The sequence below is a fragment of the Pristiophorus japonicus genome, chromosome 1 (assembly GCF_044704955.1).
Source record: "Pristiophorus japonicus isolate sPriJap1 chromosome 1, sPriJap1.hap1, whole genome shotgun sequence".
NCBI lineage: Eukaryota > Metazoa > Chordata > Chondrichthyes > Pristiophoridae > Pristiophorus > Pristiophorus japonicus.
In genome coordinates, this window is record NC_091977.1 from 98,694,586 (window position 1) to 98,721,494 (window position 26,909).

The 26,909-nt window shown below is 44.5% G+C and overlaps 1 long non-coding RNA gene across 1 annotated transcript in view; it reads right to left on the reverse strand.

Annotated features, from left to right (window-relative positions):
- Window positions 1-9,408: 9,408 nt before the first annotated feature.
- LOC139228838 (uncharacterized) overlaps window positions 9,409-26,909 on the reverse strand; it is a 117,993-nt gene continuing 100,492 nt past the window's right edge. The window contains exon 3 of the long non-coding RNA XR_011587634.1: window positions 9,409-9,491. This is a non-coding gene — a long non-coding RNA (uncharacterized lncRNA). The remainder of the gene's footprint in view (window positions 9,492-26,909) is intronic.

Sequence of the window (26,909 nt, forward strand, 5' to 3'; positions counted from 1 at the left end):
GTCAGTCAGGGCCCCTAAGCGAGCTCTACATTAGACTGACCATACGTCCCCATTTTCCGGCAACAGTCCTTGGATTAGGTACTGTGTCATTGGATAACAATGTTCCCAGCAGAGTCCCCAGTTCAGGAAACTCGTCTCCGAATACAGTCATATTCATTGATTCGCTGGTCGATAGGAGTTGGATTTTAACTTTATTTTTGAATAAACTGGAAACATTTCATCTTTGTTTTTTTTAAATACCAATGTAAAGAAACCCCAGGGGAGCTTCTTGTCCTATTCATGACGGGTTGAGCACAGGAATGTATTCCAGGAGCCTGTTGAATGGCGGTGACGATGGTGGCCCTGCCTTCCCACAAAGCAGCGTGATGGAGCAAAGGCTCCATCGATAGACCAGGCTGTACCGTACTCTGGGGAAGTGGGTCACCTGATCCTGTGTTTCAGTCAATAATGACTGGCCAATGTGAAGAACCTTTAAAATGTATGAGAGAAGCCGAGGGCCCTGTCAGAGAACATAAGAACATAAGAATTGGGAGCAGGAATAGGCCATACGGCCTCTCGAGCCTGCTCCATCATTCAATAAGATCATGGCTGATCTTCGACCTCAACTCCACTTTCCTGCCCTATCTCTTAATTACTCTGGAGTCTAAAAATCTATCTATCTCAGCCTTGAATATACTCAATGACTGAGCATCCACAGCCCTTTGGGGCAGAGAATTCCAAAGATTCACAACACTCTGAGTGAAGAAATTTCTCCTCATCTCTGTCATATTAGGCCAGCCCCTTATCCTCCCTAGTTCTAGACTTGCAAGCCACAGAAAATAATCCCTCAGCATCTACCCTGTCAATCCCTCTCAGAATCTTATGTGTTTCAATGAAATCGCCTCTCATTCTTCTAAACTTCAGAAAGTTAAGGCCCAATCTACTCAGTCGCTCTGCATTTTACAACCCTATCATCCCAGGGATTAATCTAGTGGACCTTTGTTGCACCGCCCCGAAGGCAATTATGTCCTTCATTAAATAAGGAGAACAAAACTGTGCACTGTCACCAGAGCCCTGTACAATTGTAGCAAGTCTATAAGGGGGTGGTCTCTATGAGGGGGTCAGGTTCCCTACTGACCAACTTGAGCGGTTCAAATCGCTCCCACTCCCTTGGGTTCTAGACTCTGGATTTATTTGGGGGATGTGACAAAGTGCAAAGGACACTGGTTTGATGCAAAAGAACTTTGATTTTATTACAGTCAAGGAATTACAGACTTATAATTACTCTAATAAGAAAGTACAATGTCAAAACTTATTCAAACTTATTGAAGAACAATGCTTACACACTCAGAGGGGGTTACAATAGCTTATAATGACTCTAATAGAGAACAACACATTACATTCAAAGGGGGTTACAGTAAAATTACACCTCCCACCTCCCAATACCTAATTCTAGCTAGGTTGGACTCCAGAGCAGGTAGGGACCATGCTTACCAATCCTTTTGACAGTTAGCGGCAGATCACAGTTTCAGGGTTTGCTGGATGTGGTAGGGTCTGTTTGCCGTACCCCGAACGTCGGAGAAGACATCTTGCTGCGCAATCTTCAGTTGGGTTGAGTCCGCTGATGCAGTAAGGCGTGTTTTGGATCTGTGGGGTAAGTACCCGTTTTCTTTGGCTAGAAGTAGGTTTCTACAGTCTTTTAGGTAATGTTTTACCCGTTGGTAGGTCAGGATTAGATTGTAGAGTGGAAACTTTTCGATTCTTCGGTTTTTTCCCGTTGGTGTTTTGTTTTGAGTTTGGTCGATCGCGGTGTTTTCCGTTGGTACCATGTGGCTACCGCGATGGTGATGTTCTTCCTTCCTTCAGGACTTCAGGACTTCGAGGCTGGAGAAGCTAGTTTACAAGTGTCGCGTTGGTTTCTCTCCTTGTCTTGATGACATCAGCTTGGTCTCGGTTGTATGGCAAAGTGTGTCGTCTGAGGTAGTAGCAACCTTGTAGCTACTTAGCAACCTAACCTCTGTTGAAAACAGGGGCAAGTTATATGGTTTGAGTAGTTCTAATCTTGGCACCAAATCAGTTCAGAATTCTTAGTTTAAATTTGGCGAGCTTGACTCTTTGTAATATTTTGGCGGGCACATTAAAAGTCAATATGTTTTGGGTGGGTTGATGTTCGAAAACTGTTTCCTGATGGAAATATTAGCTTGGGAATCGCAATGTCCTTTGTGCTTAGTTTTTCGCATACAGGCTGGATTGGGCCTCTTTATGATGTATATGCTGAAACGGTTTTCCAGATTCAGGTTGATGGTTGACTATCTCTGGGTTATTTGTTGGAATGTTAATGTCTCTTGTGGAGAAGGATTCTCGAATACCCATTTCTCCAGACAAGTTAACTTAGACCCAACATCCAGACAATTCCAATAATTAAGTTGTCTCCTGTTAATTCTTTAGGACCGTCCACAGCCTTGAATTTGTCTTTTAAAATCCAAAATTCGATTAAAGTTCGTAGTTTCTTCCATCAGCATTTTAGGATTTCAAACTTTCTGGTAGATAGTCCCAAATTAAATTTCCTTTCAAATGAGCCCAAACACTGGCGGTGGGGGGGAGGGGGGGTTCTTGTGAAATTTTGCACCCTTCAAGACTTCTTGGGGTTGAAATTCAGGTGCACCATAAAGCTGGCGCACCTATGAGTTTTACAGTGGTGCTTACCGCTGGAACTCCTTGTACAGTAAGTAGATCCATTTTCAGGACCTTTACATTTTTTCAAAGTCCGATAGGACATGGATCATAATGGGGCAGGCCTTAGATTCAAAGCCAGGCTGACTGGTTGAAAATGGGTCACTTGGGGCCTCTGCTGCTGTCAATCAGCGGTGGAGTCGTGGTGACGTCACAGCCGGTGTGTATCACCATGCTCTCTCCCCTCCGTTACAGGGGAGAGAATCTATAATTTTTTAACTTTGGCCACTGGGCCACCAGGGAGGTCATCGACCGGGCCAGCTGCCCATTGGCCGATCGGCTAGTCGGCCGGCAAAAATGTCTCTCCTGCAGTGGGCCCCCCCCTTTAAGGGCAGCCGTGCTGCCAGGCCGCACGCAGTTCGGAGATGGTGCACAGGCAGAAACATCTGCTGGCGGCATCGCGCAGCGGGGGATCAACGGATGGAGCTGAAAATCGATGGTAAGTATTTTTTTATTGCTTTAAATTGGCGGTGCAACTACTTGGGCGGAGTCAGTTCCAGGCCGAAAAATCCCCGACCTGAATTTAGTTCGGTCGGCCTGTTTTCCCCAAAGCGGTGGTCATTCAATTTTTAGGAATGGCCGGCGCAAACGGGTATTAACAAGTCTCTTTAAGACCTTGAATTTCGGCCCCCCTTACTCTTGTACTCCAACCCTCTAGCAATAAAGGCCAACATGCCATTTGCTTTCCTAATTGCTTGCTGTACCTGCACGCTAACTGATATGTCCTTACTGTCCAGTATAAATGCACACGAGGCCCAGACTTGAGAGGAAGTCACTCTGTGATCAGTTACCTTTATTACCAAGACCTCAAGTGATGAAGGTCAGTGGAGCTTCCCCTTTTATACCTGAAAGTCCAGGTTAAAAGTGTCTCCCACAAGTTCACCCCCTTGTGGTCAATGTTATCAAGGTGTACAACTTAGGTCAGCTTATACATGGGTTACAATGATAGTTGAAAGATGACATCACTTCCCCCCCCAAAGTCTTATTGGGATCACAGGTTAAGGCTCTCTGGTGGTTTACGTTCCCTTGTAGAGCGCCTGAGTTGGGGCTCCGGTTGTTGGGCGCTGGCCTGAGTGTCTGCTGTTTGCGGTGCCTCAGGCCTGTCCAGACCGCCCACTGTTGGGCTTTCCTCCACTTGGTTCTGGTGTTCGGTCACCTGTGGTAGAGTAAACTCTAGGTCGTGTTCTTCCTCTTCTTCTTCTATGGGGTTGCTGAACCTCCTTTTAGTTTGATCCACGTGTTTGCGGCAGATTTGTCCATTGGTAAGTTTAACTACCAAAACCCTATTCCCCTTTTTGGCAATCACAGTGCCTGCAAGCCATTTGGGCCCTGCAGCATAATTAAGGACAAAAACAGGGTCATTGACATCAATACATCGCGCCCTCGCATTCCTGTCATGGTAGTCACATTGTGACTGATGCCTGCTCTCAACAATTTCTTTCACAGTAGGGTGTATAAGGGATAACCTGGTTTTGAGCGTCCTTTTCATTAGCAGCTCTGCGAGTGGAATCCCTATGAGCGAGTGTGGTCGGGATCTATTGGCCAACAGGAGGCGTGATAAGCGGCTTTGTAGGGAACCCCCTTGGATTCTGAGCATCCTCTTTTTGATTATCTGCACTGCTTGTTCCGCCTGGCCGTTTGAGGCCGGCTTGAAAGGGGCCTTTCTGACATGGTTGATTCCATTGCCTGCCATGAAGTCCTGGAATTCAGTGCTTGTGAAGCACGGGCCATTGTCTCTGACCAAGACATCCGGTAGACCATGGGCGGCGAACATTACCCGTAGACTTTCTACCGTGGCAGAGGATGTGCTTGAATTTAAAATGGCACACTCAATCCATTTGGAGTAGGCGTCTACTACAACCAAAAACATTTTTCCCATGAAAGGACCTGCGTAGTCCACATGGATGCGTGACCATGGCTTGGCGGGCCAGGACCAAGGGCTAAGGGGGGCTTCCCTGGGTGCGTTGCCCAGCTGAGCACACGTGTTGCACCTGCGAACACAAAGTTCCAGGTCTGCATCTATCCCTGGTCACCAAATGTGTGACCTGGCAATTGTCTTCATCATGACAATACCTGGGTGCTCATTGTGAAGTTCTCTGATAAACACCTCTCTGCCCCGCTGGGGCATGACTACTCGGTTTCCCCACAGTAGGCAATCGGACTGAATCGAGAGTTCATCCTTGCGCCTATGAAATGGTTAAAATCCTCAGGGCATGCCACGTACGTGGCTGCCCAGTCCCCATTCAGGACACATTTCTTAACTAAAGACAGTAGCGGGTCTTTATTTGTCCAGACTTTAATCTGACGGGCTGTCACGGGTGAGCCTTCGCTTTCGAAAGCTTCAACAGCCATGACCATCTCAGCATCATGCTCAGTTGCTCCCTCAGTGGTGGCTAGTGGGAGCCTGCTGTGTGCATCAGCGCAGTTTTCAGTGTCCGGTCTATGCCGAATTGTGTAGTCATAGGCGGCTAACGTAAGTGCCGACCTCTGTATGCGGGCCGATGCATTCGCATTTATGGCCTTGTTGTCGGCCAAAAGGGACGTTAGGGGCTTGTGATCTGTCTCCAGCTCAACATGTACTGGTGAATTTTTTTTATACACATGCTAGCGTTTCCTTTTCCGCCATCCTGTAGCCCCTTTCTGCCTGGGACAGACTTCTGGAGGCATAAGCTACCGGCTCTAACTGACCATTGGCATTCACATGCTGCAACACACACCCAACCCCATAGGATGACGCATTGCACGTTAGAACAAGTTTCTTACACGGGTCATATAACGTTAACAAGTTGCGTGCTCTATCAAAAGACCTTTCCTGACTGTCCCCCCATACCCAATCGCGACCTTTGCATTGGAGCTCGTGTAGTGGCTCTAACAGCGGGCTCAATTTGGGAAGAAAGTTGCCAAAATAGTTCAGGAGCCCCAGGAACGAACGCAGCTCCGTCGTGAAATGCGGTCTGGGTGCTCTCTGGATCGCTTCCATTTTGGACACAGTAGTTCTGATCCCGTCTGCTGCTACCCTCCTCCCCAGGAATTCTACCTCTGGAGCTAAGAAGACGCACTTCACCTTTTTCAGTCGCAGCCCTACCCGGTCCAGTCTGCGTAGCATCTCCTCCAGGTTGTGGATGTGTTCTTCAGTATCGCAACCCGTGATGAGGATGTCGTCTTGAAAAACCACCGTCCTTGGAATCGACTTGAGAAGGCTTTCCATATTTCGCTTAAAGATCGCGGCGCCCGAACGAATCCCGAACGGACATCTGTTGTACTCAAACAACCCCTTGTGTGTCATGATGGTGGTCAGCTTCTTCGAATCACTTGTCAGCTCCTGGGTCATGTAAGCTGAGGTCAGGTCCAATTTTGAAAAAAGTTTGCCACCGGATAGCGTCGCAAAGAGGTCCTCCACTCTTGGTAGCGGGTACTGATCTTGGAATGACACCCGATCGATGGTGGCCATGTAATCGCCACATATCCTGACCGACCAATCCACCTTGAGCACCGCCACGATCGGGCTCGCCCAGTCACTGAATTCGACTGGCGAGATTATGCCTTCCCTCAGCAGGCGGTCCAATTCACCTTCTATCTTTTCCTGGCCTTGTGGTGTACTGGCCTGGCGTCCGGGTTTATGTGAAACACTACCTTGGCCCCCATAAAAGTGCCAATGCTGGGTTGAAATAATGAGTCAAATTTGTCCAGGACCTGTGAGCATGATACTCGCTCCACAGAAGAAATTGCATTGACATCACCCCATTTCCAGTTCATGACAGCAAGCCAATACCTCCCCAGTAATGTGAGACTGTCCCCTGGGACAATCTAGAGTGGCAACCTTTTCTCCGAATCTTTGTGGGTCACGACTACCGTGGCGCTGTCTAGCACCAGAATAATCTTCTTTGTATATGTCGGTAGCTGTGCATCAATCGGCAATAATTTTGGCCTCCTGGCCTTGGACACCCACAACCTTTCGAACTGTTTGATACTCATCAGGGACTGGCTGGCCCCCGTGTCTAGCTCCATTAATACTGGGATGCCATTGAGGAGCACTTTCATTATTATCGGTGACGTCCTGGTGTATGAACTGTATATGTGCTCCACATGAACTCACTGAACTTCAGCTTCCAGCGATCTCTCCCAGTATTCATTTGTCCTCGTAGGGCTTACATCGGGCCCATTCTCCTCGTACATCAACCTGGCTGCAGGCTTCCTGCACATAGGTGCCAAGTGAGCGCTGATGTTGCAGTTTCTGCATGTATATTGCTGACACCTGCAAGCTCTGGCTGGGTGTTTGCCTCCACACCTCCAGCATGAGCTGGAGGCCCTGTTGTAGGAAAAAAAAGATCCATTAACAGTCGATCATCTCTGACTGCCTCTGTAACTGTCCTTAAGTGCACCATTAACAGGTGTTGATGGCCCCATTACTGGCCGCATTGTCCATTGCGATGGCATGAACCGCCGTTCAGCTAGCTATTGTCTCTGTTGAATTCCCCCTTTTTGGATTCGACTACATGTTGGGGCATGTCCAATTGCCCTTGTTTGCCTAGAGAACTGTGTGCCGCGTTAACAATGTTGACTCCCTGGTCGTTTGCCGCATTTGAGCCAAGATTTTTGTCATACATCATTCTGGTCTCTTTCTCCCCTGAGATAAATGTCTGGGCTATCAGAGCCGCCACTTCCAAGGTCAAGTCTTTGGTCTCAATCAGTTTCCTGAAAACCCCAGTGTGCCCGATGCCCTCAATAAAAAAGTCTCGCAGCATCTCCGCTCTGCATGCATCTGTTAATTTACATAGGCTCGTCAGTCACCGGAGGTCTGCCACGAAATCTGGAACGCTTTGCCCTTCTCGCCGCCGGTGCGTGTAAAACCGGTGTCTCGCCATGTGCATGCTGTTCACCGGTTTAAGGTGTTCCCCGATCAACTTACTGAGCTCTTCGAACATCTTGTCCGCCAGCTTCTCTGGCGCTAGAATGTCCTTCATCAGGGAGTACGTTCTGGATCCACAAACCGTCAGGAGATGCGCCCTGCATTTGTCGGCCGAATCCTGTCCCAACCATTCCTTAGTGACAAAACTTTGCTGTAGTCTCTCAATAAAGTCGTCCCAATCATCACCAACACAGTACCTCTCCTGTGCTGCTAGTGGCCATGCTCGCGTTAAATCCTAGTTTCTCGTCGCCAATGATATGTCCTTACTGTACACTATAAATGTACACGAGGCCCATACTTGAGAGAAGGTCACTCTGTGACCAGTTATCTTTATTACCAAGACCTCAAGTGATGAAGGTGGGTGGAGCTTCCCCTTTTGTACCTGAAAGTCCAGGTTAGGAGTGTCTCCCACAAGTTCACCCCCTTGTGGTCAATGTTTTCAAGGTGTACAACTTAGGTCAACTTATACATGGGTTACAATGATAGTTGAATACATGACACTAACTCTCTTTGATTCTTATACTTGGACACCCAAATTTCTCTGAACACCAACTTTTAATAGGTTCTCACCATTTAAAAAATATTCTGTTTTTCTATTCTTCCTACTAAAGTGAATAACCTCAAATATCCCTACATTATACTCCATCTGTCACCTTATTACCTACACATTCCCTGTCTATATCCCTTTACAAGCTCTTTGTGTCCTCCTCACATCTTACTTTTCCATCTAGCTTAGTATCGCCAGCAAACTTGGATACACTACATTCGGTCCCTTCATCGAACTCATTAATGGCTTCTTCTTCTTCTTAGGCAGTCTCCCAGAGTCGAGGATAACTTGCTTCCATACTAAAAATGAGTTCTAAGGTGCACTCCTTCTGCTGTTTGTGCTTGGCTTCCGCGTGCTCCTGGCAAAGAGACTGGAAGTGTTCGCTGCCTTCTCGGATGCTTCTCCTCTACATTGAGTGGTCTTGGGCCAAGGATTCCCAAGAGTCGGTGGGGATGTTACATTTTTTCAATGAGCCTTTGAAGGTGTCCTTGAAGCATTTCCTCTGCCCTCCTGGTGCTCACCTGCCATGACATAGCTCGGAGTAGAGTGCTTGTTTCTGGAGTCTAGAATCGGGCATGCGAACAATGTGGCCCGTCCATCGGAGCTGATCAAGCGTGGTCAATGCCTTGATGCTGGGGATGTTGGCCCGAGAGAGAATGCTGATGTTGGAGTGCCTAACCTGCCAATGAATTTGCAGGATTTTGCAGATGCAGCATTGGTACTTCTCCAGTGCTTTAAGGTGCTTACTGTACATAGTCCATGCCAAGCATATAGGAGGGCGTGTATCACTACTGCTCTGTGGACAATGAGCTTGGGACTTGAGATCCTGGTCTTCGGACACTCTCTTCCTCAGGTGGCCGAAGGCTGCACTGGCACACTGAAGGCGGTGTTGGACTTCGTCATCGATTCCTGCCCTTGCTGATAGTAGCTCACATGATATGGGAAATGGTTCACATTGTCCAAGGTCGCCTTATGGATCTTGATAATCGGGGAGCAGTACTGTGTGGTGGGGGCAGGCTTGTAGGGAACCTTTGTCTCACTGATGTTTAATGTAAGGCCCAGACTCTCGTATGCTTCAGTGAAAGTGTCAACGATGGTTTGGAGTTCATCTGTATATTGTACTTCAATGACAGAGGTTGGAACAATTGGAGATTGTTGGAGATTGAATAATTTCCTGCTTGTCCTGTAGATTAACTCCACTCCAGCAGGGAGCTTGTTAAAGGTGAGATGAAGCATTGCAGCGAGGAAGATTGAGAAGAGCGTTTGTGCGATGACATAGCCTTGCTTGACCCCGGTCTGCACTTGTATTGGGTCTTCGTGGATCTGTTGGTAAGAATCACGGCTTGCATTAATGTAGATTGTAAATAGCTGAGGCCCAAGCACAGATCCTTGTGGTACCCCACTAGCAACAGCCTGCCAATCTGAAAATGATTCGTTTATCTCTACTCTCTGTTTTCTGTCTGTTAACCAAATTTTTTATCCATGCTAATACCTTACTCCCAACCCCATGTGCCCTTATCTTGCTTAACAACTTTTTATGTGGCAACTTATTAAATGCCTTTTGTAAATCTAAAGATACTACATCCACTGGTACCCCTTTATCTACCCTGCTAGTTACATCCTCAAAAATAAATTTGTCAAACACAATTTACATTTCATAAAACCAAATTAATTCTGCCTGATCATATTATGATTTTCTAAGTGCCATGTTATCATTTCCTTAATACTGGATTCCAGTATTTTCTCAATGACTGACGTCAGGCTAACTGGCCTGTAGTTCCCAGTTCTCTTTCTCCATCCTTTCTCGAATAGCAGGGTTACATTCCAATCCACTGGGACCTTTCCTGAATCTAGGGAATTTTGGAACATCACTACCAATGCATCCACTATCTCTGTAGTCATCTCTTTTAGAACTCTAGGATGTAGGCCATCAGGTCCAGGGGATTTGTCAGCTTTTAGACCCATTAGTTTCTCAAGTACTTTTCTCGACTGACATTAATTATTTTAAGTTCCTCGCTCTCATTAACTCCTTGGTTCCCCACTATTTTTGGTATGTTTTTTGTGTTTTCTACTAAGAAGATAGATATTTGGTTAAAGCCTCTGCCATTTCCTTGTTCGCCAATATAATTTCTCCTGCCTCAGCCTATAAGGGACCAACACTTACTTTTGCTACTCTTTTTTCTTTTTACATATTCTTTCAATCTGTTTTTATATTTCTTGCTAATTTTCTTTAATTCTATTTTCTTCCTTTTTATCAATTTTTTGGCCATCCTTTGCTGGTTTCTAAAGCTCTCCCAATCCTCAGGCTTACTACTGTTCTTTGCAATATTAGAAGCCTTTTCTTATAATCTAATACTATCCTTAGCTTCATTAGTTAGCCACGGATGGCTCACTTTTCCCATGGAATTTTTGTTTCTTAATGGAATGTATATTCATTGAGAATTTTAGAATATTTCTTTAAATTATTGCCACTGCTTATCTACTGTCAGACCTTTTAATCTAATTTCCCAATCTACCTTAGCCAACTCGCCCCTTATATCCACGTAATTGGTTTTGTTTAAGTTTAAGGACTGGATTTTCAGGTTTCATGGTTTTTTGGCGAAAACGGTAACGATACGTGAAACTTATTGTTTTTGCTGTGCTACCGTTTTCAGCCCGAACTTTCAGCTTTTGGTAAGGGAAGCGATGCACAAGCACTCGGGCGTAAACCGCGACTTTCGGCAACTTTAGTCCGGGGCCAGGAGCACTGCGAGAGAGGCCTTGGGAGGGGGAAAAAAAATTCCAAAAAACATTCCAAAAACATTTTCAAGACCCTTATCTATCGAATCGCGGAAAAACAATTAAAAAATAAGAACTTTAACTTACCTTTTTTGCAGGTTTTCACACTTACTGCTGCTGGCAGGGCTGCACCGACAGGTTTGACCTGTCGCTATTCTGGGCGCAGCGTATAGGTTGGGAGAGGGCTGAAAGTCCGATGCAAACACTATCCGCTTTGTTGCACATTGGCACACCTCTCCCGACAGTACTTGGAAGCAACGCTGCAAACAGGTACCCGAGGATTCCGCTTGGGCTTTATGACTGGGTTTTTGCCGCGGAAGGTCAAAAACCTGCTGAAAGTCTGCTCATTTAAGACTCTAGTGTTGGGCTTAAGAAAGTCATTTTCAAACTCAATGTGAAATTCTATCATATTATGATCACTCTTTTCCTAGAGGATCCTTTACTATAAGTTTACTAATTAACCCTGTCTCATTATACAAAACAAGATCTAAAATAACCTGTTCCCTGGTTGGTTCTATGATGTATTGGGCTGGATTTTCAAGTCTTCTCTGCTCCGTTTTTCACCCCGGAGCGGCGGCAATGGCGGTGGTGAGGCGTTTTGGCCATGCAGTGAGCCTCCAGTGCCCCGCAGTGACCCTCTGGTCTGGTTTAGCAGCGGCGCTGAGCAGCACTGCCATGAAGAGCTGCGCCTGGTGTGCAATGCCCCTGGTTGAGACACCGGTGCGAGTTTTGATTCTTTGATTCATGCCCAATCCGTACGCCGCGGTCCAATGATCCCGACAGTGGAGAGGCAAATAATGGACACCTAAGATAAGTTTGATTGCAAAAAAAATTAAAAGAAAAAACAATTTGTGTTGTGGTGGTGTGAGCAATGTTTTGGAAATGTTTTTGCGGTACTTTTTTTAGGGTCCCCCCCCCCGCCCCCCCCACCAGACGTCTCTCAGAGCGCTCCCAGCCCAGCTCTTTAGCATGGGAGTTTCCCATCCTAATTCCCTAAGAGAGGTGTACAACGTCTCCCTTAGCGCTGTGGCCCCTGATCAGGGCCCAGCTGCCCAAACTTGCCTACTGAGGCACAAACTATTCCCGGGCACTAACTTTCCCGCCCCGCCGCCATTATCGCCCCAAAAACATCAAAGCCAAAAATCCAGTCCTTACAGCTGATGGGTGAGGCGAGTAACTTTACCTCAGAGATTCGCATGGTACATTGAGTTTTTTTTTAATGAATAAGGCAAGCTCTAAATTCTCCCACCGGGAGGAGGTTTCTGAAACCTTCTGAGACAGCGGATGTTTTGCACCTTATATGGAATATCTCATTCTGTTTGGAACATTTAAAATTGAGAAATTAAAAGTTAGGGTATAGGTGGTACCGCACTATTTCCATAACACACACAAGATTTGAGATTCGGTGTAAAGTTAAAATGGCGTTGTCTCTATGTATATGCCATGACCAGAAGCAACAAAGTCGTTGTACCGGTTTTCTTGAAACACGTCCTGGCTACTTTGCTGTGCTCCCACCCTATGTGTCCCCTGAGTTGGTTTAGAAAATATGGTCACCCTACCCTACTTCTACAGGGCTCTGGGGAGGTCAGGCTAAACATAGCTCCTCCGCCATTTTGCTGGGCCCTGACTGAGGGTCAGAGCACTGGAGCTCCTGATGTAGATTGATGGCCTTGTAGATGTGGGTGGAGCTCTAATCCCACATTCCAGAAACAACTGTGCAAGGCAGTGACCTGGCTTATCGAGATCTCTGCTACTTTGCAGCTGTTCTAGAGGACTCCCGCTGAAGTAGCTATGGATTTTTGGCAACATGCTATCATAAAGAAGGAGGTGTTTCTGTTCGACTCCTACCTCAACTTAATTTTAAACAAAGCCAGCATGATGCCAGTGAGGGCAATAAAGATGCAAGACTTAAATGCTAGCAAATGTAAGGTTTGTGTTCTAATATTAGGCTTATGCCCTGTTTATTTTTATTGTTACCACTATCAATTTAAAAGATTTACTAAAAATCTTGACTTTGGATTTATTATATTTATTTGTTTTGTAGTGGGGATTCTTGAGCTCAGTACTGTGAGGAACTAGGGGTGAAACCTGTGCTGCTTTTTGCAGCTAGTGTCAGCATCCAGCACTCTGGTCTGTAACACTGGGGACTTTGCATTTCAATACACCAGCTATACTTATGTCATTGAAATGTAAATTTAGTGCCATTTAATAACAAATTATAGACAGTTCTAAATCCACGTTCCCATGGAAACTTGTTTGAAGCTGTCTAAATTCACTTCACGTAAAAACCCTAATGAGATCAGAGAGAGAAGATTTTGATCCCAGAAGAACGAGTTGGATTTGAGACTCTTGATATTAGTTCTGCTCCCCTGAGCCAGGAGCCAGCCACTGATGCTGTCCAGTGGTGACCCCACCATAAGTTGTGGGGTCTTCTCATTTAAAAATCCCTTAGTGGTCCAGTCGCACAATTTCCATCTAACATGGGATTAGTGCACTGGAAGAGCTGGGAAATTAGGGGAGTAATTTAGACTTTGGCAGATTGTGTAAATCTGGAGGCAGTGAATCCTCAGCTCGTTTTACATCTCTTCCCATTTTCATTCCCATTGATGTTTGAAGCAACGTTTGTCAAACAAATAATATATTGTTGTAAAGAACTGAAAATTATGGATATCTGAAAAAAAAGTACTGAAACTATACAGCAGGTCAGCCTGTATCCATGGAGAGAAAAAAAGCAGGCTGACATTTAGGAAAGGATTCTGGCCTTTCTCTTCATCCAAAGTTGTAGGCTGATCTGCTTCATTTTTCCAGCATTTTCTGCTCATGTTTGCAATGAATGATGCAAATCACATTGGAACACATCATTGTTCATTTATATACGGTGCATTATGGTGAAAATTACATACTGGCTCTTCTCCTCCCCAAACAAAAAAAATGTTTCAACGTTTTTCATGAAGACAGTGCTTTTAAATATAATTGCCAACAATTGGAGAAACCTTTAAGTGTTGCTGTTATAATGTTCATAATACACTGCAGAAGATATAATAGTTATATATACAATTCTGCAAACCTACAATTTCACAATGTTGTTTGGGAGCTGACTTAGTTGACTATTAGCTTCTGTTCTGCCAAGCTATTTATTCAAATCAAATCATCAAAAATGAAGAGAATTTGAAGATATTCAAGATGAAAAACTAGAGGCAATACAGGTCTGAAAAAGTACCCCACTCTCCTGACCACTGGGAGTACAGGAGGGGAAACAATAAATCAGTCTGTGCTGTGTGACCTTTCACAGAATCTTAAGATATTTAGGAGTTTTGCATGATTGAGACAGAATTAAAACCTACTTTCTTTAAACTATACTACTACAAATGTTAATTTGCCTCCACCACTATAATGAGAACGGAACTGCAGTGTGAGTTCATGAAATGGAGGGGGGGCGCGAGATTTGGGGAAAGTGTTGCGGTAAATCAGATGATGGTTGAACCTCCATGCTGTAAATTAGATACAGATTGCAAGGTGACGTCTGTACCCCAGCAACCTCTCCATTCCTAGGGCAACAAATTTTGACAACAGTAAACTTTCCAGCCTCATGCAGAGATCACTCACTGGGCTCTGCAGCCTTCCATATGTTTTCACTTACTAAGTCATTTCCACAAATTCCTGCCAACATAATTTACAATCAGTTTTAAAAATGTTCCCTTTACCCCATTCTCTCCCCCCACCTTCAAATATTAGACTCACTCACCCCTTCCTCACCCCCATCATTCACACGAATATCTTTATATGGAAATGCTAATGGAAACAGCATATGTGCATGTCCTGGGGTCACACCCTGCTTGTGTTAGTGAAGTAAGCAATCCACTGACAATCTGTAACAGAAATGGGGCCACTTTACCAAACTTAGACTCAGAAGGGTGGATTAGGATTGCAGCTTTTCTTCATGGGAAAATGACCCATTATATAGATTAATATACATCTGGAATTGTGTTTCAAGGTAGTAATTCAGTTACTGGGCTAAGATGATATTAAAATAACTTTTTATGCACTCACTCCCCATGTATACCGGGCTCAATTTTCCAGGGGTCCTTTGCGTCATTTTTTTGGCGCGCACCGTTTTTTCTGGCATAATTATTTAATTTTAAAGTTTCTCCCTGGAATCTGCGCCGACATAACTGCTTTAGTTACGATTTTTCTAGGTTAGGTTTTTTTGACGTCGCAGTTTGCCCAAAAATGTTTTATCCTAGGTCGACGTATCTGGCCACTCCCAAAAAACCTTCTGGTGAGTTAACAGAAAGCAGCGCACATTGAAAAATCGGCACTGAAAGACACCATTGCTTTTCATCGAAGTTTTTGGAGGGAGTCTCTAACACTTGAAATATCCATATTAAAGTTCTACTTTTTTTTACCTTTCAATGGAGTACATGGACGTTTCTTGGATTTCTGAAGTTTTCATTTGTTTTTTATTCACATACCACCACCGAACATCTTCAAGCAGGGCTGGAGGGGGCCGTAGTGTCGGCCGTCAGAATCAGCCCATGCCCAGACACAGGGGTCCAGACTCACGAGCTCGGGGCTTGGTTGGCAAACCAGCCCGGGGGGCGGGGGCAATCGGAAGGCTGCTGCACTCAGCCAGGGGAAGGAGGTGCCAATCGGAAGACTGCTGGACTAGACACAAGACTGCAATGAGTTTGGGGGAGTGGGGGAGAAGAGGAGAAGTCACAAGACTGCAATGAGTTTGGGGGGGGAGTAAGAGAAGTCCATCCATACAGACCTTGGGGAGAGAGAACAAATAACCTGTCCTGCCTGCTATGTTAATAATGGAACAAATAATGAAAATGATTCAGATTTAATATAAAATATATTTTATTGAAAAGTTTAACAAACAGTTCTTTGTACTTAACTTTAATAAAATGATTCTTGTATCAAACTTTAAAGTTTTCAGTTACGATCACTCACAAACTTTAAGATCACTTACAAACTCTAAGATCACTTACTAACTTCTAAACTTGTAAATTTACACAACTTACAAAACTCTTTTAATTTGAGAACAACAGTTACAACAGTAACAATAATAACAACAGTCTTCAGAGGCTGGTGTGGGGATTGGAGTGAGAGTGGCAGTTGATTCTGTTAATGGGCGCGGGGTCTGGGCGTGTTACCTTATTGCAGCAGTTAACTCCAACATGCCGTCCCTCATGCACCCTGATAGTGTCTCAACGACCTGCAACATTCCCTCCCTCATGTTGAACAAAACTGTCTCAACTACCTGACAACGCATCACCTACCTGTGACATTCCCTCCCTCATGGTCACTGACATCGTTCCCATTTCTCGTGAGATTGCTGTTACTTCTCCCGACAGTCCCGCTACCTCATCACCCACCCCACTGATGGTGTCCAGGAGTGATCGCATAAGGTCAATGCTCTCCCCACTCATTGCCATCATCTGAACCACATCTGTTAGGTCCTGCACCTCAGGTGAGCGCGGTCGAACTCTTCTTCCCCTCCTCCCCACTGGTGTGGCTCGCACTCCCACCACTGGAACCCACAGCCTCGGAAAGTGGGGCCCTGGGTGTGCCTTGCTGCAGCACACCACTGGGACCCACAGCCTCGGGAAGGTGGGGCCCTGGGTGTGCCTCGCTGCACCACACCACTGGGACCAGTAGCCTCGGACAGTAGGAAACCATGGAATGTCCCACCAACACTAAAACCACTAGTCACGGAAGAGGCTGGCACCTCAATGGGCAGCACCTGCACTTCCACCAATGTCAGTAAAACAGTGGGGCTTCATCTATCTCCATCCCCTCACCCTCACCCTCACCCCCATGCTCTTGGTCTGGAGGATGGGATTGGAAGATGTTCTCCTCTTCAGGCTCGACCTCATCTGAATCTTCTTCTGCATCGTCAGGGTTGGTGTCAAGTTCTGCAAAAATTAACCGAACAGACAAATGGTTAGGCAGAGGAGGGGGCAGGGTGGGTGGCATGAGTAGGCTCATACAGCTCAGGCAGCAGGCTGATTTGAAGGACCACAATGAATGAAAGCACATTGCATCAACCGAAGCGCAGCTGAGGGAGACATCCCCATGAACCAAAGCATGGCTAATCCGTGCAGTTCTGAACATTTAGCAAAGCCAGTCTGTGGAATTTGCAGGACTTACCCTCTCCCTCGAGTGTGGGCTCAGCTTGTGCAGTGATGGTTGCTTTTCTCCAGGCAGGGCCCATCAAAGCAGCGACCCTCTCTTCCAAGGGCATCAGTGGCTGCAGATTTCCTGGACCTCCTCCTGTTTGAGTTCTTTCCCTTTTTTTATGTGCCACCTTCCTCAGCAAAGATGAAAATGCAGCTTTTTATAAAGGGTGTCTTTCTACTGGGTGGGACATATACAGCTGGTCAAGTTTACAATTTCAATTCCATTGAATAAATTAAAATATTATTTACACTAACTACTTGACCGAGGTTCTGCCATTTCTTTTTACACTGGCCTCCAGACCTCGTGGTGGTCACCATTGCACAGTAATCTTCTGCAACTTGGTTCCAGCGTTTCTTCATTTCTTCATTTCTTTGGGTGGAACTTTTATGTGACCTCTGCTGGAATCCAGCTCCTGCCATCTGGTCTCAATCACAGTAACCAATGCCTCCACTTCATCCTGTAAGAAATTATTGGTCCTTGCACCGCGTTGCATCTTGTTTTGCTGCAGCTTCGATTTTTCCAATGCTCTCATACAGCACTCCTTCTCACACACACAACTGGCTCTTTAAAAATGGCCGATTGCCATCCCAAAGCTGGACTGCACATGCATGTCCATTGAAATAACATCACTTTTTTTGTTGTACATGCGCCGAAAATGTAGCATTGTTTTTTCAGCGCAGACAGCAGGCTCCACCCCCTCAAAGCAACTGGACATGCTGCGAGGCGCTAAATTTGAATTATACATTGGGAAAACTTTGGCAAAATATTTCTGATGAATTTCTGGCCTAGAAAAATGGGGGTAACTCTGGCAATACGCCAGAAAACGAGCTTGGGTAAAATTGACCTCATAGTGAGGAGTTAAACTGGTGACAAACTCCAAAACTCAGAGCAGTACTTGCAACTTTCAGTCAATTGGGTGTAAGTAATATTATTCAGAGAGGGCTGATTGCCAAAAGTGCAAAGTGCTGCTTACTTATCTACTTCCCCAAGCGAAAGAGCCCTGCTCTCTTTAGCAGCCCAGACTGAGAAACAGGGGAAACTCACTCTCAACCACTATGAGACTATTTATTCCCCCCACCCCTAGTTTTGTTGTAAAGGTGCTGACTCATGTTGAAGAAAGGTTTACAGATGCTAGCAGCTTTCTGATACCCCACCCCAAGTGACCATTTTCATGTGTGAATCTAATGAATGTTGTAAATTGTCCAACCATGACGACGAGTATTACAGCTGTGCCCAGTCATCTCACCCAGCATCCATACATGTATACTTTCCACTGGAGTCACAAGAGAGCAATTAACGACCACAACTATAGCTAATTGTTCCCCTCCCTGGCCCAAGAGGAGCAAAAAACAAAGTGGCTGTATCCTGTTTAACAGCTGTAACATGATATGGAGAACCCTACTATTTTAAATGGGTGTGAACAATTTAAAAAAATGAATAATCTGAATAACTTTAACAGCTTTGTGATTATTTCTGATTAAACACTGGATACTGAAGGTTTAGTAGAATTACTATGCTCAACATTGTGAAAAAAAAAAATTAAAGGAATATCATGATGTAAATGCTGTGTTAAGAAAATGTAGTACTGTACAACCACACCAATATATAAACCATTATGTGGTTTTCTTTTACTCTTAAAATTATTTTTAATCTCTATTTACTATTCATTGTACTACTTACAAACCAATGTATGTAAACAAATGATAGTATCACAATGATGTAACTATACCAGTAATTGTTTAAGCTACAAGAAGTATTCTGTTGATTGAACATTTATTTTAAAGTATGAATTACATAGGCATTGTAATATGGAAACAGGCTATCAGGCAAACCCAGCCAGTGTTGGTGCTTATCTCCACATGGGCAGTTGTTCTAATCCCTCAAAATGTCTGGATGAAAATCATATGAAGAACACATGGCAACTGCTAAGCTGGACTCCAATGATGAGCTTTCAAAAGGAAAACATACAGGCGGACATTGGAGAACTTGCAGTGGTAGTGGGGAGCATTGGAAAAGCTTGATTATGGTCGAGGACACTATCTATACTATTAGACCGTGGACCAAGTCTCAAAAAAAATGCTTTTCTCTAGTCCCCTCTGTGGAAGTACTCCATATTCATACCAATATTAGTTTAGGGACCACTTATCACAAAAATCAATGTTTCCATCTTCAAAAAATGAGCATTTTACAGAAATTTTCCTTAGAAAATAGGCAGAAATCTCATCAAAACCCAGTGATGAAATAATTGCGAGTTATTTAAATGACCAATCACAACTGCCATATTTGTCAGTACCGCAATCTCTGTACTAGATCGTTTATAGTCAGTGACTGCATGCACAAAACAATGGTGTGCTGCATGCACGTAGTTGCGGGAGCCAAAGGCAACATCATTTATTTTTCGGACTCTAGCTGGATAAAATTGTTCATGACTATTCATCAGTGGAAATTTACTGGAGCTAGAGAAGCTCAAATTGCAGAGAATGGAGCTGGTTATTGCACCAGAAAGACTCGCAACAATCTCACATTCCATTGGATATCATCTGCAGTGCTACATGTGTTTCACTGATAAATCCAAGATCGACAGAGCCAAGAAGAAGCAAGAAAGAGAAAATCAGAACTATGAACGTGAGTACACATGATTTTACAGTATTTCCTATGAAACTGTGTCAGTCTACAAATGTTTATATCCAACTTTCGTTCCTTAGTTCAATGGTTATGCCATTTGACATGTTTCATTTCATGGGCCTGCTTCAGCCCCATATACTTATTTCTGTGTCGACTGACTGACTCTAAACTTCTCACTCTGGTCATAACACACACAAACACAGCAAAAAAGTTTTTTTGACCAAGGGTCATTGTCAGTGGGGCTGATTAGAATATCTGTTTTATCATTCCTTCGCAGCCATTGCAGAACCAGTACAGAAAGAAGAGGAGAGGAGTGAAGCCACCACCAAGGTTCGACTGCTTCACTCAAAGACGACAGCTTATACCTGCGAAGGCTTCCCATCTTCTTCCAGTGCAGTGCCTTTTCTGCAAGAAGGACAATAACATTGTGGAGAGACACAGCCGAAAGAGACGAAAAGAGAGGCTTGTACAATGTGAGACTAAAACTGCAGCTAAGCTACTCCTTGCAGCAGAAACCCGCAAAGATGAGGCAATCATGTTGCATATTCGTGGACAAGATTGTGTTGCCCTTGAAGCAAGGTATCATCTTAGCTGCCACCAGAGCTATACCAGATTTCTGACCATCAGGGAGCAGCAAGACCCTCCAGAAGGCAACCTCTACCAGACAGGATATCGGCACTTCTGTGATAGTGGGCAGGATTGTAAAGAACCGTGAAGTTCTTAGAATGACAAAGCTGAACAGCTTGTTTAAGAAATGCATTTTTGAGAAAGAGGGTATCGGTGCTTCTTCTTATAAAATGTGTAATCTTAAACGTAGAATGCAGAAATCTTATCCTTTCCTGAAATTTGTCAGATCCTCACACAGTAATGAGAGTAATTTTGTTTTTGTAGAAGATCTTACAACAGAAGAAGTTGTTGAGGAGGCAGTCAGAGATTTGCTTTCAGAAACAAGCACAAACGAGACCGACACAGACATGGATACCAGCCTGGATCCTGGGGCCAAAGTTCCTGTCAGTGGACTGGATTTAAGACCTGATTGCAGACCCTTGTATCATGCTACTATGGCACTCAAACATTTAATGAAAGAGAAGTCTGGTGTCGTTCCTCCGTTGAGATGGCCACCAACTGCCAAAGAATTAACTCTGGATGCGGCAAAGAATTTGGTACCAGATGAGCTTTTTAATTTCCCGGCATGGACAACGGGAATCACAAGTGGGCTTCCAGCAGTCAACTGACAGGTAACAGTAGATGACATCAACAGCCGCAAGATTATATTTGTTTGCCAAGATATCATGGGATAGAAATTGCCCCCAGCCCGAAATGTTTCGATTGTTTTTACCGCAGCTGCAGTTCAGGTCGCCTCTTGAGCGACATTTGGCTCTTGGTTGTTTTTTTTCCTTGGATCCAGAAGTCGCTCTTAATAGGGGCGGTGCTCAATCAACATAACAAAAACAGATTATCTGGTCATCATCACAGTGCAGTGTGTGGGAGTTTGTTGTGTGCAAGTTGGCTGCCGCGTTCTCCACATAACATCAGTGACTACACTCCAAAAGTACTTAATTTGCTGTAAAGTGTTTTGAGACGTCTGATGGTCATGAAAGGCGCTATATAAATGCAAGTCTTTCTTTCTTTCTTTCTTTTTCCATTTACTGACTCACCAAGAGAAGTACAGGAAGTGACCCAATGGACTTGACAGTCTCTGCACCCGATAGCTTGCTGAAAATGGTAAAACATTGCTTGTAGAGGAAGCAGAACTTCAAATGTTAGTTCTGAATGGAATCTGAACTCAGATCTGTTAGTTGGAATTTGAATGCAGTAGTATCGTAGACACTGGGTTGCTTCTGGTGGTTACTGTACTATAAGCTTATCGGTCATTTTAGCATGTTAATGATCTATCTCTGAGTTAGATTGTATTAACTATTGAATGCATTGACTACATCAGCTGAATAACACTGGCCTATTGTCTGGTATTAACATAAAAATGACGTTCAGCATTTCCTTACATGTGTAGCTTGACACGAAGGAATGCAGTGGGTCATATTTTCACATGGGAACCTGACCCCTCATTACTATTTCATTCATTCATCTTTACTAAGATGTTGGTCTATAAACTGCCTTAACTGGTTAACTTACTATTTACAGATTACCTCCATGTGTTTAACAGAGGAAACAGTTGTTCACTGGAGCCTGAGAAAAGGTCAGTTTCCTGTTAAATGTGAAATGATTTATAGACAATAGTGCGGTAATTTTCTAACTTTGTGCTGCCAACAGCGAGCCATACAGATTGGAAGTGTGTATCAAAAGTTTAGACGTGTGCTGCCCCTGATTTGAATTTTGGAAAATGACGTACAGCTCAAGCCCAAATTTGCAATATGCACCCCCGGTGTGCAAGGCTGCCTCCTGGTAGTTTGAAGTTGGAAAATTACTTCTTATATATTAGGACATGCAAGCTATGATGTTGCTGTCTATTATTAAATTAAATATATCTTAATAGTGTGACTTGTCAAAAGCAATAATAGAAAATAAAGAAATGCTGAAGTTTGCACAGCAAATAACAGTCTGCCATCGATTCCAAGGAAGTAGCAACAACAACTTGCATTTATATAACACATTTAATAATGTAAAACATTTCAAGGCGTTTCATGGGAGCATTATCAAACAAAATTTCACACCGATCCAAATTAGGAAATATTGGGATAGATAAACAAAAGCTTGGTCAAATAGATAGGTTTTAAGAAACATCTTAAAGGAAGAGAGAGAGGTTGAGAGGTTTACAGGGGGATTCCAGAGCTTAGGGCCTAGGGAGTTGAAGGCACAGCCGCCAATGATGGAGCAGTGAAAATCGGGGATGCACAAGGGGCCAGAATTGGAGGAGCACAGAGATCTTGGAGTGCTGTAGGGCTGGAGGTAGTTACAGAGATATGGAGGGGTGAGGCGATAATGAGAATCTTCTTGAACTTCGAGCTTGTAGTTTATGATATCATAAACTGCTTATTATGTTATCTTATCGATAATGTGTGCTTATTATAGAAGGCCCTGGTAACACAGTCGCCTGAAATTTCCGCTGGAGTTCTCTGGCTGGAGATCAGGGGAACCATTGAAAAAATGGACAATGGACAGCAATTAAAGAAGGAAAATGGATGCCAATGAAAGGGAAAAAATCAGTGGTAATTAGGGAAGAGAGAAAGAGATAATGAAGGAGAGAATGAAGAGGAGGTAACAGCTTAATTGGTATAGAAACACTGTTGAATTACTGGGGGAGAAAAGTAACAGTATGAACTAGGAAGGTTGGAAGACAAGAGAAAGTGTTCCTATGAAAGGATGGGGAGTTGGATGGGATACACTCTTTTCCTCAGGTGGCCAAAGGCTGCACTGGCGCACTGGAGGCGGTGTTGAATCTCGTCGTCAATCTCTGTTCTTGTTGATAATAATGATCCTGGTGAACTCCTCCTTCAATTATACCATTGTTGCTCAGGCGTGATGAAGTTGCAGAGGGGTGTCATGAGCCATGTATACCTTGTCCCACAGCAGCTATCCTGCCACGTTCCTGGGAGGGTCAATTATTGGGGGGGAGGGGGGAGATGGTAGACTGTCTCAGGATAAATGTGCTGTGGCAGCTGCCTGGGGAGCTGGCAGATAATTGGATGATCCTGTTTGTGTGATCAGCCACTATTAATGGAGTGGTAGCCTTTTCTATTGACAAACGTTACTGGCTGGAGTTGGGAGGGTGACATCTGTGCAGTTAAAGTCACCTTGTACTTGGGGGCACCAACCACAGCTGCAAATCCCCGAGCGCTCAACTGTTGACTGTTGAGGTCAATGGGGAAGGTTTTGGTCAGCCCTGGCAAACAGGATATAAGTTACCTGCTTAATGCACTTCAGACTGGATGATATGGCTGATGACTCTGGCACAGACTGAAAGGAGCCAATGGAAAAGAGGTTAAGAGTTGTGATGATTTTAACAGTCACTTGTAAAGTATGCACCCGTTGCGTGCTTTCGGTTTTCATACACAATAATACAACATAGAGATATAATAAGAGAAGAAAGATCATTTGGTATCATCTGAAAATTAGTCCAATTTGCAGATGATAGCAGACAAGGTGTGTCAGTTGATTTGGGAGATGCAGCTCCGAAATAACAAAATAAGTTGGACAAATGTGTAAGTGGGCAGAACAATGCCAGGTGAAAATTAATGTACTGTACATAGGAAAGAAAAGATGGCCGACTAGTTTCATGTTTTGGGGTTCTACTCAGGTTCAGTGTCACCGACCATCCCCATTAGCAAGGCTTATGTCCCCTCAGATCTGGAGCATGCCTTCACCAGCCCAAAAACTAGATAAATGATAGCAAGCCCCAAAGATTACTAATTACACTGGCTTACCGGAGTCATCATCATCATAGGCAGTCCCTCGGAATCGAGGATGACTTGCTTCCATTCATAACATGAGTTCTTAGGTGGCTGTACAGTCCAATACAAGAACCACAGACTCTATCACAGGTGGGACAGATAGTTGTTGAAGGAAGGGGTGGTTGGGACTGGTTTGCCGCACGCTCTTTCCGCCACCTGCGCTTGATTTCTTCATGCTCTTGGCGACGAGACTCGAGGTGCTCAACACCCTCCCATTTGCACTTCCTCCACTTAGGGCGGTCTTTGGCCAGGGACTCCCAGGTGTCAGTGGGGATGTTGCACTTTATCACGGAGGCTTTGAGGGTGTCCTTGTAACGTTTCCGCTACCCACCTTTGGCTCATTTGCCGTGAAGGAGTTCCGACTAGAGTGCTTGCTTTGGGAGTCTCGTGTCAGGCATGCGGACTATGTGGCCTGCCCAGCGGAGCTGATCAAGTGTGGTCAGTGTTTCAATGCTGGGGATGTTGGCCTGGTCGAGGACGCTAACGTTGGTGCGTCTGTCCTCCCAGGGGATTTGTAGGATCTTGCGGAGATCATTGGGCCTCCTGTGGCAACTGGACGACTGGGCCTCCCGGCTGGGCCTCCTGCGGCGACTGGGCCTTGGCTATCGGGCCTACATCCCCTCCCTCCAGCGGCGATCGGAACACCTCCAGCGACGGCTTACTGGAATATACCATGTGCTGCTACGTGATTCTCTTCAATGGGCATATTGAATATATACTATCAGATGGCTGCTTAGGTAATATACCCACAGGTAGCTGATTTATTTCACATAGAACAGGTAAATGAGCAGCGGTCAGTACACAATGGTGTACTTACTGTCATTTGTAAGCTTTTCTTTCCTTCACATATCAAAATAATAAAGATGTTTCCCCTGATGTCCTTTCCTTACATGGTGAACAACTGTTAGAGTCAACCCAGTCCAATTTCTCTGCTGATTACTTCTGAGATAAACACGCCCACGTAAATATCCTTCCAAATCCTCTGAACATGTTGTGCCCATTCACAAAAAACTGCTCTGACAAAAACTGCAGCACAATGAGGAGTGAAGTCACCAGTCCAATGGTACACCAGATTCTGGCAATCAGCATTACACTGTTTTAACCAGGTAGTCTCAGGGAGAGGGCTAGTTTTGTCTTCCATTTTATAAGCACTTCCATTTTCTACAATAAAAGCTGGAAAATCTTACCAATTCTTACAAGTCTCCCTTTGTGATGAGATACAGCTGACATGCCAGATTCCATTCGTTCATTTGGCTTGTTTACGTTTCAGCTGCTTTGCTTTGCCTTTTTTACAGTTTGTTTTCACTGAAGGTTATTAAGGATCAGAAGTGAAATAAATCGGTTTGATGTGAGAAGGCTGGTGAAAATACTCCATGGAGGTTATCACCTTGTGCTCTGAGCTCAGGGATAATGTTGTGCTGGAAAGACATTGCAGAGTTCTGAAACTACTCTAGGAGCGCTAGCGTGGCTCACTTGGTAGCAGTTGTTGCTTCTGTTTGAAGAGATTGAGTTTAAACACTACTTCAGGACTTCGGCACATAATTGAGGCTGATATTTTTGTGCAGCACCAAGGGACAGTGTTGTTGCAAGTCCTGCCTTTTGGCTGCTATGTAAAACCAAGATCACATTTGTCTGGTCTATTGGTTCAAGTGGACAATAAGACCCCTAAGCACTACTCATAAAAAGAGCAGGATGTTCATCTGGTGCCTTGGCCAATATTTCTCCCTCAGCTAACACCACAAAAAGTAGGTTAACTGGTATTTGCCTCATTGCCTACCAAACTGCAGTCACTGCATCTCAAAAGTCAAATAATTATAAATGTACTGACTTCCAATTTTAATCATAAGTTTATTCATTGCACCAATGTCAATAAAAATTAAATTTTTTGATAAATAATTTTAAACATCTTAATCCGAGCCAATATTTGCATAAACTCATTTAAAGTGTATGTGCATAATTTGGGATTTTTAAGTGTTTTATTTAAGCCTTTAAATATACCCTTATGCTGATGAAAGCAGGCCCTATGCCTGCTTTTACCAGCTATAAGAGTTGGGTGGGCAATTACTGGGCAGTTGTTGGACAAATAGCCCAATGCCGCACAGCAATATTCATTTTTCAGGCGGTTCAGATGATCTGTCAAGGCATACATGAGCGCAAGCTCATGTGGAAATCTGAAATTTGTGGGGCCTTGCAAATGGATTATGGCGGCGTACTCTGAGAGCACACTGTCACGGAGATCGCAATTGCAGGGCCATTAATTGCATGTGAAGTGTTTGTAGATGTTTCTGAGAGACTCAATGAGGTGTTTTATAAATTAGGAATGTACAATAAATGTGGCCTTGCCAGCACCACTCACATCCTAAGAACAACTAAAAACTCCTTAACCCAACCTTGAATTATCTGAGTAACTACATTGTAGCAAAAGAATAAAAGGGGCGGAAATTGCTCTCCGCTCTTATTTAGTGAATTACCACCCCAATCGATGGGGTGGGGAATAGAGGTAATTTGCCCTCTTTTCTTCTGAGAGGGGCGGTGTTTGGGGTGGCAAAGGGGTGGAAGCGAGTTGGGAGCGGGACAGAAGGCAGGCAGTGTCATCAACGTCGTGCTGAGCATATCAGCGCAATGCTGATGACATCAGTGTGATACAAACATGCCACATCGCGCTGACGCTTAGCAACGTTCTACCTCTTCACTTAAAGGGCAGGGACGCTGTGATGCCTACTTGGCCACCACTGTGCTACCT